This window comes from Canis lupus, chromosome 23 (genome assembly GCF_003254725.2).
Source record: "Canis lupus dingo isolate Sandy chromosome 23, ASM325472v2, whole genome shotgun sequence".
NCBI classification, from domain to species: Eukaryota; Metazoa; Chordata; class Mammalia; order Carnivora; family Canidae; genus Canis; species Canis lupus.
In genome coordinates, this window is record NC_064265.1 from 45205197 (window position 1) to 45218322 (window position 13126).

A 13126-nucleotide genomic window follows, 5' to 3' on the forward strand; every position below is an offset into this window, starting at 1 on the left:
GATTGTGATGTTCCTCCGAGCTCCAGACTCTAGTCATTCCTAGAGCTATTTAAAAAGAGCGAGGGAAAGCCCTTAAAATTAGAGTAACAAAAATACCTGTTCATCATGGAAATGTATCTCTGTAGAACCAGAAATAAAATACCAGTTGATTTTAGGGGAACAGATGTTTAAGATGATCTGAAGTCATGAGGTTTTGTTTGTTTTTTTTTAAGGAGGCTCAGTGGCGGGCACTTTGTAACATGACTCCATTCTCTTCAGTAATTTTGTTAAAAGGACAAAGCTCTAAAGACTACCAACAGTTGGAGGGCATAGATGAACCAACATGTACAATGCGATAAACACAGGGAAGGATGGTTTTGTGAAGGAAGGTCCCCTCAAAGAGGTGACCCCTGATAACGAAAAGTGCTCAAAAGCTTAAAGGAGAGCCAAAAGGTTGGATAGCCACAGAATTGTTTCCCAGGAGACAGGCAAAGGCTGACTCATCCGCCCCAGTAGGTTGGCATCTAGAGTAAAAATAATTTATTGAATGATTTTAGGCAGTGGGATTGTGATCAGATAAGCATTAGGAAAAAAAATCCTTCTAGTTATCAAAGATGGGAGATAGATTGGGGAGCTGAAACCACAAGTGGAAAAATAACTTTGGAAAGACACTAATCCAGAAATGAATAGGCAAAATTGCAAAATGATAAATAAGTTTGTGATACTCATGAGGAAGTTTGTCCTGGATCTTTCTATACCATTCCCAATGTCAGGTGCCTATTTTTTCTGCTTCCAAAGAAAGATCTGAGAACCCCGAGTCTTACAATGTTCTAGTCAAAACTTTTCCTTCCAACAACCATATACCTCTAGGAACTGAAAGTCTTTGTTTAGGGGAATTTCACAAATTTGGCAAAAGGGTAAGGAGAATGGAGGAACCCTGGCTATCACATTTATGCCTCAGTCAGTTCATCCCCGCAGGTAAACCAAACTTAGTCCTTTTATGGTGACTAGGATTAGAGCGGCCCAGAAGCAGGAGTCCCAAGCCTGCCGTTCAGGGCTATCCCTCCCCAAAAAGGAGAATGCGGGTTCTGGCCCCGCTGCAGATACCGAAACCCAAGTCAAAATAGGTTTTGCTGGCTTCGACTTTAATTCATTCTTTGACACGGTTCGACCCAGGAGGGCTTCTCTTTCCTGGGAGTCTGCTGCCTAGCAAAACCACCTGTCTCCCCACCTCCGGCCGCCTCAAACCTCGGAACTCCTGTTTCTATTTTCTAGCAATACTAAGGACTTCTTGTTTAGTGACGTATATTTGCGCCCTATTTTCTCCTTTTCAATCGTCTAGGTTGCTTCCCTGTTACATGTATTTCTATGCTGAAGTCACAGAATTTCTATAGCAAAATGTGTTCTTTGAATGTATGTATTCCTTTGTCAGCAGAGAATATTACTGCACAAGTGCTATTTAATGATCTCCTTGGTGGGATATAATTGGTCTAACCTGCTTTGTTCGCAGATGAAAGATGCTAAGTGAGGTACTGTACAAAGCAAGTTAAAGGTCATAGACTTTTTTTTTTTTTCAAGAATCATCATAAATAAAAGTAAGACAGGATTGGTAAGAGTAAAGTATGAAGTTGGTATTTTGCACCGACACAGTCTACTTGGTCATAAAATTTGTTCCACAGAGCGAGTTAGCTTTATTTTTTTTTTCTTCTTCTCACCAGAGAAACTGATAGATTGGGCAGTTTTGAGCATTTTCCCATGATCTGATGCCATGGTTTGAGCTATAAAACAGAGCATCTAAATTTACGGACTAAGACATTGCCCACAGAAGCCAGTTACCTCCTTGATAGGGGGAAGGAAAAGGTGTGCCAACTTAGATCATAAAAGTAACTGAATTTTAAAATAGGGCAAATGCCGCACTTCTGTTCCCCCCCCCAGAAAAAAAAGTTGTTACCTTTTCATTTTTCTATATAACAACTGTACAGTATTCTTGCCCAGTGCAATCCAACTGTTTTCCAGATCACACTTCTTATCGTTTCACAGACAAGCATCTCATCTATAGATAGATCACACCTGAGGACGTCCATGGACAGCAAAGGAATATTTTTCTCACACTTGGCATGAAATAATATCAGGTCAGTGTCTTATTCTAGTGTTTCTACTAAAATACATAATAATATGTAATTTAATCAGGTGTCTGATGGACAGAAAAATAAGTACATGTAACTTTGTAAATCCCCTCAAGGTTTTTGCTTTTTGAGAAGTTTGGGTTTTATTTTTTTATTTTATAGAAACATTGTCGAAATGCACTTCAATTCTATTTCAATTCAGGTGCTGCACCCTGGACTAGATATTGGGGGATAGGAAGATAAATGGAACATGATTTGTGCACTCCAGGAGCTATCGTCCAATGTAAAAGCAAAAACTAAAGTGCCATTGCTTATTCAAAGTATGTGTCATGGTTTGTGGACCTCATATAATCTGTTGAATGAAAGGTTCATGTAAATCAACAGGGATATTGCCATGCCACATGAAACCCTTTGACATTGCCAGGAAACAACTTTAAATCACCAAAAAGCTTTAACATCAAACAATACTTTTAAAACGAGGGGACTTGGTGAAAAGCTTCCTATCTCTACAGCGAGCCTGTGAGGCGTCCCCTAAAAGAGAGAAGTTTACACATTTTTTAATATTCTAAGTTTGTAGATAATGGAACTGATTTAAATCAAACTTAACTAGAATAGAATTTGTGTGTCATGAGTTATATTATCTATTGTCTCATAAGGAACACACTCACTATCTTGGCTGACAAAATCAGCTACCATTCAACGAACCAAGTTAAGAATAACTCAGGTGCCTGATGCCAAAAATAAATCTGATAGAGCTGAGAATCCAGAAACAACTTTGTACTGAGTAAAGGATAAAAGTAACATTTCAAATCAGTAGGGGGAGAATGGATTATTCAACAAATAGTATTGAGATGACATAACTATTTGGGGGAAAAAAAATTGAGATCTCTAGCTCACAAAAAGTAATTCCAGCTAGACAAGCAGGAGGTCTTAGGCTTTTTGGTCACATATCCCTTATAGAAATCTCCCTGTGAAAAGGCGGATAAGCAAAAAGTTTTACAAAATTATGAAGAGAGGCCCGACCTCAGCAGAATAAGGGAAATGCACTTACTTAAAAAAATAAGAAAGTATCTCAAATCCAATTGGCAAATATTTAAAATATATGTAAGTCACAAGTCTTGCCAGGGTGTGGAAAAACAGGAATCCTACATTGTTAGGGAATGTGTAAATTGGCACAGCTACCTTTAAAGGCAATCGAATGGTCCCCACTAAAATTTAAAATTCAAATGCCCTCTCACCCAACATTTCCGTTTTTTAATGAAACACTTTTCATACCTGTTTTCACAGGGTGGCGTGTACAATGGTGTCAAGTGTACCTTTGTAATAGAATAAAATTGTTAAAAAAAAAATCAAGAGGATGGAACAATATACAATACTGGGCATCAATGAAAAAGAGTAAGATTCATACGCATACTGACATGGAAAGGTCTCTAAGATACAATAATTTTTTTTAAGTTTGGGGGAAAATGAAGGCTAATACATGCAATACATGTGATACCATTGATTTTAAAACACACACACACACAAATACTGTATAGTGTACTTCTTAAGTACCTATTTGTATATTATAAAAATGTACAGAGAAGGTCTGGAAGGATACTAACCAAACTGTTAACAGTAGTTTGGTGGAGTGCATTAGCTTTAACTGTAATATTCGATGTTTTTGAGTATGCATTCATGTATTGTTTGTGTAATGACAAATTAATAAATTAGAAATAAAATAAAATAGAAAGTGTTTTCTTCTTGTCTTCTGCTAATGCCCCCCCGCCCCCCGCCCCGGTGCTCTGGGTCTCGCTGTTTTCAGCCTCCTGCCCTCCCCTCTCCCTCTCTCTCATTTCTTCGCCTTGCCCCTCTCCTGGGACTTCACCAGAGTCCGTGTTTATACAGGCCTAATACGTAAATACATGATAAATAAGTAACCCTCCCCACTTGCTTTTTCTACCAATTCTTCTCCGTTTCTGCTCTTCCACTGACTGCTGGCCTCACACAGCCTGACCTGGTAGGAGCCCCCCCTGTGCCCCCAAAGCCCTTTTCACACAGTCCCCAATGATCCCTGTGTTGCTAACTCCATCCAGTGAGTTTCGGCCCTTGGCTTATTGAACGTTTTTACCTAATTTTGGTTTATTATCATCCGTTTATTCTTCAAGATGGTTGTCGACTCCTTTATGTCCCTTCTTTTCATCTTTTTAGGGGTTCCTCTTGTAAAAAAAAAATTATACATATATGTACATATATATATGAGAGAGCTGAATTTGCAATTTGTCTTTTAATAGATTCATCCATTTCCATGTATTATCATTACAGGCATATTTGGCTATATTTTTGCCATCTTATTTTGTGTTTTCTCCTTAAAATGCTTTCTAGCCCCCCCCCCCTTCTCCCTTTTTTTGGCTTTTATTCAACTGATTGTTTTCTCATTCATTTTTCCCTCTCTGATCATTGGTAAGTTATACATTCCATATCCATTCTTCCAGTGGTTTATGTTCTAGATTTTTTTTATCGTCTTGCTGTGAAAATGTTGAGTCAAACATTTTGTGTACAAAGTAAACAATATAATGAACTCCTATATACCTATCACCCAGTTTAAACGATTATCCACTCATGACCAATCTCATATTATTTACACTTGCACCAATTTTGCCCACTATCCTCTGGATTATTTTGAAAGAAATTCAAGACATCATGACACTTCCTCCATTCCTATTATATTTCAGCACATACTGCTACAAGATAAGAATTCTTTAAAAAAACATAACCATAATGCTATTATCCCACTTCAAAATTAACGATTCCTTAATACCATTAAAAATCTAGTTTATGTCTACATTTCCTTGTTTAAATTTTTTTATAGTGCATTTATCAGAATTTGGATCAAAGTAAGGTCCATACAGGGCAACTGGTTGTCATGCCTCTGAAGTCTCTTTTAATCTAGAGATTCCCTACTCCCTTCTTTTTCCCTGGAAGTTCTTTAAAAATCAGTGTCATTTGTCCTGTAGCTTTTCCAAATTCCATTTTTTCCTGATTACATTCTGGTACAATCATCTGTCCCCTGGAGTTAGTTTAGATCTAGAAGCCTAATGAGATTCAGGTTCATATTTTGCCCAGATTAATTCATAAGTGGTGGTGTACACTTCCATCATATAATGTCTGCTTGTCCCTATTTTGTGACTTGGGTATCAATTAATAATCACTGTCCAGACCAGTAACCTTTTAATTCTATCATTCCTTCTTACTCATAAGTGAAGTCACTTCTCGAAGAAGAAACTCACCCTTATGAGCTATTCAGTTACACAGAGGTATGGTTCCTTAAGGAAGACAGAGACATAAGTCTTTCCTTTTATTTCTCAGTTTTCAAAACAATGAGTTGCACACCTACAAAGGAATAAAAATAAATAAGGAGTGATTAAGGAAGACTTACTCTGATCTTTATTCTGAGAAGTGAGAATTAAGTGAGTTGACTTAGGACTTCTATTTCAGGTGTTGGTAGAGAGAAGCCAGGAAACTCCCAAAAAGCTGGGAGATGGGAAATGGCAACCTAAAGACTTGCCTGTTTTCAGCTGAGTCTGGGTGTAACTTCTGAACGGGAGTACCTTGAGAGAACACAGGTAGGAAGTCCACCTCTGGGCAGGGTGGGGGCTGGCTCGGAGGCACTGTTGGGCAGACAGGAAAATCAGGGCAGGGTGCCCTGAGCCTGCAGAGAATGAAGAGTTACACAAATGAGCAGCGGACTTTTGTGTGTTTGCTTTCGACCGCATGAATCCTGGAGATGCTTACCCTTCCAAGTCGGGAGGTTTCCTAAGAGACACAGCATGGGATGAGGGATATTTAGCTTATGCAGCATGTCCTCTAAGCAATGCAGTGAAGAGCAGCAACACTGGTGCCCATGTGTCCTATCATCTTTATTAACCTTGTCTTGACTCTCCTGCGACTCAGTTTTATCATTTTCATGATATTACCCCGGACACAAGAAGAGGTTTCAGTGTTGGGACATCAGCTTAAGAACCTAGGTGGTGGACACAAGAACCTAGGTCTGTACAGCCCTCCTAGCAACCACTCCTCTCATCCACCTTTCTTAGGTCCTACTTCTCTCCCTTGCTTCTCCCCTTTCCTCCTCCATCCTATCCTGCCCCGCCCCCCTTTGACTGTCTTCCTGAAGCACTCACTAAGATCAAAAAGAACCTCCTTCCTTGAAATATCAGCCTCTTTTTCAATGTGACTCTGGGGACGCCCGGGTGGCTCAGTCCGTTAAGCATCCTCCTCTTGGATTCAGCTCAGGTCCTGCTCTCATGGCTCTGGAGATCAGCCGAGGTCTGGCTCCCTGCTCAGCCGAGTCTGCTTGGACACTCTCTCCATCTGCCCCTTCCCCCATTCCTACTCTCTGTCTCACACACACACTCTCTCTCAAATAAATACATCTTTAAAAAGAAAATAAAAATACATGGGACTCCTGAAGACTACTCTGTCCTGTGCTCCAGAAAAAAAAAATGAACAAGTGAAGACTTGGCCCCGGTTGCAGAGACACATCCGCCTTCTTGCTTCCAGGACCTCGAGTTCCAAACCTGTGAGTCTTGGCTTTTTCACTGACTTCAGCTTCCCCGAACCCATCCCCTTTCGGCATTAGGCAATGCCTGTGATGACAGCTGACTCATCCGGGAATGCAGCTTTCCTGGAAGTTTCCTCTGCTTAGATAATCACACCGTGGGGGGTGGGGGGAAAAACACTGGTTAATACAAGATTTTTTTTTTTCAGGTCTCACATTTAATTCTTTAATCCATTCAGAGTTTGTTTTTGTGTATGGTGTGAAAAAGTGATCTAATGTTAGAGATGAAAAAATGAAGATGAAAAAATGTTGGCACAATGTAGAGAGTGTCAGAGGAGAAGAAAAGGCATCAGGGTCCTGGGGCCAATATGTACTTAAAATTTAACTAAGAAACATGGCACAGAAGGCTGCCAACGCCTAGAGCCGGGAGCTGAGAGGTATAGAACTAAATGAGAATCTACCTTTGCCCGTTGATAGCCGGGCAACTTCAAACCAGGCCTCCCTCAAAGGTAGCTGAGTGAGAGCAGAGACTCCTTTTTTATTTACAGTTGCAGTACTTAGTACTTTCATTAAATGGATGGAGAGCTACATGGACGAATGAATGAGGATTCACATTTATGTTAAATATTCTTTATTCTTGAGTTTTCTGGTCTGTAAATGCAGCCTGAGATAACCAGATCATAGGTTTGTTGTGAGGATTAAACAGTATGAAATATGTACACACTCACCTGGGACCTGGCCTGCTGGATACGTGCAATAAATGTTTGTCTTGCTTTCCTTTCTACCCCCGGTTGGCCATCCGACAGAGGCCAGACTCTGTTTCCTCATCACTTTTTGACCAAAAGGTCTAGGGAAAAGGCCTAGTGATTTTGAAGCCCTGGAAATAGCACCTATGATAATTCAGGTCACCTCCAAAACCTTTTTTTCACCTTTTATCTCCTCCTCCTAACTATCCTATTGTAAGGTTTGGAAACGCAAGTATTTTGCTCAGTTCAGATGGGGAAACAGGTTCAGGGAATCCTGAGAGCTTGTAACCCGCCAAAGATGTCAGATCAGGTTGGTGGTAGAACTAGATTGCAGGCTGTGGTTGCCGTATCCCATGCTTTTCTCCCTGGTGGACTCAAATGGGTTGGAAGTCACCAGAAAAAGAGCATTCCTTTTGTGGAACAAATAATGTTGAAGCTGCATACAAATGATTCCTACTCATTGATTCATCTATTTTATTTCATTGAGGCAGCTCTGTGATTCAAAAGATGGCCACATGGGATACATAAAGTGAGAATAATACGTGACAATATATCCTCCTCGGAATGAAGAAAGGTAAGTCGCCAACCCTGGAATACCAACCACACTGCAGTCAGCTCACTGACACCTCCGACTTCTGCAGCTTCGGTGCAGGGGAGAGGTGCTATTTGTTCATTTGTTAGAAATGTGTATTCCAGGGGATCCCTGGGAGGCTCAGCGTTTGGCGCCTGCCTTCAGCCCAGGGCCTGATCCTGGAGACCCGGGATCGAGTCCCGCATCAGGTCCCTGCAGGAAGCCTGCTTCTCCCTCTGCCTGGGTCTCTGCCTCTCTCTCTGTGTCTCTCATGAATAAATAAATAAAATCTTTTTTAAAAAAAAGAAGAAAAGAAAAGAAAAGAAAGAAAAGAAAAGAAAAAAAAGAAAGAAAGAAAAGAAAAGAAAAGAAAAAAAGAAAAGAAAAGAAAGAAAAGAAAAAAGAAAAGAAAAGAAAAGAAAAGAAAAGAAAAGAAAAGAAAAGAAAAGAAAAGAGCATTCCGAGGGCACCCGGTGGCTCAGTCTGTTAAATGCCTGCCTTCACCTTAGGTCAGGACCCCAGGATCCTGGGATGGAGTCTTGCATCAGCCTCCTGACTCAGCGGGGAGCCTGCTTCTTCCTCTGCCTTTGCCTGCCACTCCTCCTGCTTGTATTCTGTCTCCCTCTCTCTGTCAAATAAATAAATAAAATCTAAAAAAAAGAAAGAAAGAAAGAAAGAAAGAAAGAAAGAAAGAAAGAAAGAAAGAAGAAAGAAAGAAGAAAGGAAAAGAAAAGAAGAAAAAAGAAAAGAAAGAAAAGAAAAGAAGAAAAGAAAAAAGAAAAAAGAAAAAAAGAAAAGAAAAGAAAAGAAAAGAAAGAAAAGAAAAGAAAAGAAAAGAAAAGAAAAGAAAAGAAAAGAAAAGAAAGAAAGAAAAGAAAAAAATGTGTATTCCTGGGGCCCCTGGGTGGCTCAGTTGGTGAAGCAACTGACTCTTGATTTCACCTCAGGTCTTGATCTCAGGGTTGTGAGTTCAAGCCCTGCATTGGGCTCCATTGTTGACATGGAGCCTACTTTAAAAACAACAACAACAGGGGATCCCTGGGTGGCGCAGCGGTTTGGCGCCTGCCTTTGGCCCAGGGCGCAATCCTGGAGACCCGGGATCGAATCCCACATCGGGCTCCCGGTGCATGGAGCCTGCTTCTCCCTCTGCCTGTGTCTCTGCGCCTCTCTCTCTCTCTCTCTGTGACTATCATAAATAAATAAAGATTAAAAAAAAAAACAACAATAATTTGATAATTTGTAATAAAAATAATAATTTAAAACTTGTTTAAATGTGTATTTCCTTAAGTACTACATGATCATTGAAAAATTCCCCCCAAAAAGCTTATTTTTTTAAAGAGCCCAAACCTCCCCTACCTACGCACTCTCAACCCTACTCTGCAGAGTTAATCTCTGCTAACTCTGCAGTTAATCTGCATATAATTCAAATATACGTGCATCACACAAGACGCATGTGTGTAGTTTTTCACATAAATGGGATCATACCAAACATATTCTTCTTCAACCAAATCTATAGTAATCAATGGACATCCTTCTATATCACCACAGAGATCATCTTTACCATTGAAATGGTTGCATAGTTTACGCCATAACATTTCCCTATTAGTGGACAATTGGCACTTGATTTTTTCCTATAACCAAAATTGTTTATCTGTATATCTTTGTCCAATCGCATGAGAATTTCTTCAGAATGTCATTAGCCAACATTTCTTGAGTCCTTTGCCTTCACACCAGGTGATTAGGACAAGAGGATTGCTGAGTTGTGGCCATGAACTCATCTCACTGTAAAAAAAGTGGAGAACTGAGACTCACAAAAGGTAAAACCAGAGTTTTATTTTTAGGGATTTTTTTGGTTTTGTTTTACAAACTGCGTAATTATGCACTTGTGCTATTCTGTTTCTTGGCTTCTGAGGAATTCTTCCCTATTGATGCTATGTCACCTTCTAAAAAGTCTTTCAAAATACTTGCCTGGGACTTATTACAGGCTGATAATGGGAAAATACTTGCCATTTGATCTAAGCTCTTCTTGTTTGGTTTGTACATATGCATGCTATGCAAAATCATGCAGAATTAAAGCAATAGGATAAATTTTATCTTGCAAAAAGCAAAGAATTTTACAAGTAATAATCTTCAAATGTAGTGTAGATATGCTAAATCATCACTTTCATTTATTTGTGGTAAAAGTCAAGCTTCAGAAAATTTTATTATTTTTCTAAATTAAGATGTGATATATAACATTATATTAGTTTCAGTTTTATGATATAATGATTCAATATCATGTATCCTGAAAAACAATCACCACAATGTCTAACATCTATCACCATACAGAGTTATGTAATTATTTTCTTGCCCATATTTATAATAAATATTTTAAATCCTTGCTTGCTACTTACATTGTCTGTCATTTCAGGTCTGTTTCTTTTTTTTTTTTTTTTTCCAGGTCTGTTCCTATTTACTTACTTTCCTCCTCATTAAGGGTCACATTGTCCTGCTTTTTCACATGTCTAGTAATATTTGACTGGATACTAGGCATTGTAAATTTTACATTCTTGACTTCTAGATTTTGTTGACTTCCCTAAAAAAAATCAGACTTGTTCTGACAGTCATTTAAGCAGATTGAGGAAAAGCTTGATTTTTTTTTAGGCTGATTTTTAAGCTTTTTTTTTTTAAGATTTTATTTATTTATTCATGAGAGACACAGAGAGAGAGAACAGAGACACAGGCAGAGGGAGAAGCAGGCTGCCTGCAGAGAGCCCGATGTGGGATTCAACCCCAGGACCCTGGGATCACTACCTGAGCCAAAGGCAGATGCTCAACCACTGAGTCTCCCAGGTGCCCCTGATTTTTAAGCTTTTTAAAAGGAAGGCCTAGAGTAGCCTTCACTCTGAGCTAGTTTAGCCCCACTTCTAAAGTATGAGAAGACCTGGATGTTCAATGACAGTTTAATACCCTGGTTGACTGGAATTCAGAATGAGTTCTGAGGTGTTTATTTCTCAGCTTCTTGGTGATTCCTTGCCTCTCTTACAGAATTTTGTTTGCAGGTGTACAATTTGGTATTGAGCAATATATTAGTAGGACCTCTATGCAATTTTCTGAGCTATGTCTCCATTTAGCTCCTTTCTCATCAGCACTCTGCTCTACAAATTGTAACCACCTCACCTTCTCCAAACTCCAGTCTCAGTCTTCTCACTGAGACTGCTGTGCCCTATTTGAGTTTTCTTTTCCTGTGCAATGGTCTGAAAATTACCTCTATGTAGAAAATTAGGGTGACCACAGGGCTCATCTCATTTATTTTCCTTCTGTCAGGGATCACAGTTCTACAATGTCCTTTGTCCAGCATTTGGGAACAATTGTTTAACCATCTATTATGTCTAGTGTTCTACTTGTTTCTAACAAAAGGCTAAATCTGATCTCAGTTACTTTGTCATTACCAGAGGTGGAAATCCAATTTTTTTTACATATTGAAAATGTACAACCTTGTCCCAAACTGAAACCTCTTCTACGTCTGTGACTCAAATTTATTAACCATCAAGATGAATAAGTTCTGAGAACCTGATATACAACATGTTGACTATGGTCAATAATACAGTGTCGTATACTTGAAAGTCATTGAAAGCAGATCTTATAGGTTCTCACTACAAAAAGGAGGAGAGGAGGGAGGGAGGAAAGAAAGAAAGAAACAAAAAACAAACAAAGAAAGAAATATTAACTATGTAAGTTGGCAATGGATATGTTAATTATCTTGATCTTGGTAACCATTCCATAATGTATAGGTATATCAAATCATCATGTTATAGAATTTAAATATATATATTTGTCATCATTCCTCAATTAAGCAGAACAAATAAATAAATAATAAAATTTATCAATGATCAAGATTTCGCCTTCCATTCCACAGTGAGCTGAATGGTGGCCCTCCAACAACATGTCCACATCCTAATCCTCAACCTGTGGCTAATACTGTCTTATATGAAAAAGTGTATTATACAGCAAAGGTGTGATTAAGTTAAGGGTATTGAGAGGAGGTGTATGTCCTGAATTACCCAGGTGGACTCTAAATGCAATCATATGTATCCTTGCAAGAAAGAGAGGAAATTTTACCATAGAAGAGGAGGAGGCAATGGAACCATGGAGGTAGAGCTCAGAGTGATAAAGCCACGAGCCAAGGATGACCGGAAGTCAGTGGAAGCTGGAAGAGACAACGAATGAACTTTCCTCTAGAGCCTTTAGAGGAAATCCTGTCCGACCGATACCTTGGACTTGTAGCCTCCAAAACTGAAAGAGAAGAAATTTGTTGTTTGAAGCCACCCAGTTGGTGGTGATTTGTTATGGCAAACCCAGGAAACTAATGCACATTCCTTTTACTTTTTTCCTTGCTAAAGTATTTTAACACAGATCTTAGCTCAAATGTTATTATTGAATCTTTCTTCCCTCCTTCCTCCCCTGTCTCCTGTAAATAGGAGTCATCTCCAGAGTCCTGCTCAGGTTCAAGTTCCACATTATTGGCGAGCAGCTTCCTATATGATGTTCTGTGCTTCATACTGTATCACATTAGCAGACCCACAGTATCTGATTGTTACTTAATGCATTTTTAATGAGGCCCAGCTTTCAAATAATTTATACAATCCCTGCTTAAAGACAATTCCCAAACTAATGTCAAACCCACATTTAAAATGTGTCTTCTAAATCCAGGCATACAATTAGTGTTTCAAATAATATTTGGTCTGAGCATTCTGCTACTCCTGTTCACACTTAACAAATTCATCCCCAATCTTTCTTGTTCCTAATTCTAGATTAAATTTCTTTAAGCATCTGTCTCCAGCTATCATTTAATAACTACCCAAGCTGCAAGGCACCTCAGAATGATCAAACAAAACAGGAGTGATACAGAAAACTATCAAATAACTTCATTTTTCCAAGAGGCCTGCGGTAATCTTCACATATGGACCTTTACTTCTCCACCTCCATTACATCACAATGAAACAAGAGAAACCATGTTTATTTTTTCTGGTCACTGTCTCTCTCCTTGGCACTTTAGTTTTGCCTCAAAGCCCCCTGACTTCTCCCTGGAAACTGAATATTCAAAAGTTCCTTTGTCTAACCTTCCCTATGTCATGCTTCACTGCCAACCACCAACCTAACAGAGGGCTACTGGGCTCACAGT